At 42.9% G+C, this 1,651-nt stretch overlaps 1 non-coding gene across 1 annotated transcript; it reads left to right on the top strand.

Annotated features, from left to right (window-relative positions):
* The first annotated feature begins 842 nt into the window (after positions 1-842).
* LOC112760142 (small nucleolar RNA R71) lies at positions 843-946 on the top strand. The gene has a single exon (XR_003180594.1). It is a non-coding gene; the product is annotated as a small nucleolar RNA R71 (small nucleolar RNA).
* The last annotated feature ends 705 nt before the right edge of the window (positions 947-1,651 follow it).

The raw sequence follows: 1,651 nt of genomic DNA, 5'->3' as shown, positions 1-1,651 counted from the left end.
CCTTTGAGATCTCCTTTAGATTCTTTCCGCTTCTGAAGGTTATGGCCTTACATTATTCCCTTGCAATAGCCTTGGCAGCATGAGAAATGCTTGTCCCAGGGGTTTGCTTAGACAAATACGCAATTTGATTTTCTAGCTTCTGGATGGCAGCTCCTTGGTTTTGCAGGTTAGAATTTACTTCTTCCTTAAAAGCTTTCAATTCGGTTATGTCTTGACTCATGGTTGCAAGCATTCCTTCTATCCTGTTTAATTGATCTTGAAATTGTTGGTTCGGATTAGGTTGAGCAGGTTGATTATTTTGGCTATGATATGGTGGTTGAGAGTAAGTGTTTTGTGTGGCTTGGTATGATCTTTGGTTGGAGTTTTGGTATGTGGACTTGTTATGTTGGTTTTGCTGGTTTCCCCACCCAAAGTTTGGGTGGTTTTTCCAGCCTGGGTTGTAAGTGTTGGAATGTGGATCATATGGTTGCCTTTGTTGATTTCCTACATAATTGGCCTCTTCCCAATCACCTCCTTCAGTGCTTTCTTCTTCTTGCTCTTGTGTGTGTATTGCAGCCACTTGTTTTGTTTCTAATTTCCTGGTGAGCTCTGCTAGTTGCTTGGCAAACACCTTGTTTTGGGCTAGAATTGTATCAACATGGTTCAGCTCCATGACTCCCTTAGTGTTGTGTCTCTCTGATGCATAGTAGTACTCGTTCTCAGCCACTGTCTCAATCACTTCAATGGCTTCTTCCACAGTCTTTTTCCTGTTCAATGAACCTCCTGATGAATGGTCTACAGCCTTCCTTGATTCATAAGACAGTCCATCATAGAAAATATGCAATTGCACCCAGTCATGGAACATGTCTGGTGGGCATTTCCTTGTCAAATCCTTGAATCTCTCCCATGCCTCGTAGAGAGTTTCACCATCTTGTTGTCTAAACGTCTGAACCTCAGATCGAAGCCTATTGACCTTTTGTGGGGGGTAGAAACGTGCCAGAAACTTGCTTTCCACCTCATCCCAGGTTGTTAGGCTCCCCCTTGGGAATGATTCCAGCCACTTAGCTGCCTTGTCCCTAAGTGAAAATGGGAACAAAAGCAGTTTATATGCATCTTCCTGGACTCCATTGGACTTCACAGTGTCGCAAATTCTCAGAAATTTTGTGAGATGTTGGTTTGGGTCTTCATTAGCACTTCCACCAAATGAACAATGATTCTCCACAAGTGATATTAGCTGTGGTTTGAGCTCAAAATTGTTGGCCTGAATGGGTGGTTTCTGGATGCTGCTACCACAATTCCCAGAGGTTGGGTTTATGTATGAACTAAGAACCCTCCTCTCAGGAATGGCATTGTTTCCATCAGCTCTCTCATGGTTGTGAACTTCTCTATCTATGTTGAGATCTAAAGCTTCCTCAAAATTGTCCTCAGATTCTCCTTCAGATTCCTCTTCTCCCAGTACTCTCTTCCCTCTTGCTTCCCTTCTCAGTCTATGAAGGGTCCTCTCTGGTTCGGTATATGGAGGAGTTGATGTCTCTCCTCTCCTACCTGTCATACAAGAACACAGCACAGGCAACAAACAAGTGAAATACTCTTGGTTAATGGAAGAGTATGGTTAGAACAGTTGAGGAATTAATTCAAACAGTTAGTGAGTCAGTGAGTTAGTTGCTTGAAT

The sequence above is a fragment of the Arachis hypogaea genome, chromosome 16 (genome assembly GCF_003086295.3).
Source record: "Arachis hypogaea cultivar Tifrunner chromosome 16, arahy.Tifrunner.gnm2.J5K5, whole genome shotgun sequence".
In the NCBI taxonomy this organism is placed as follows: domain Eukaryota; kingdom Viridiplantae; phylum Streptophyta; class Magnoliopsida; order Fabales; family Fabaceae; genus Arachis; species Arachis hypogaea.
The sequence above is the reverse complement of the archived record's forward strand: the minus strand, read 5'-3'. Positions and strand labels throughout refer to the sequence as shown.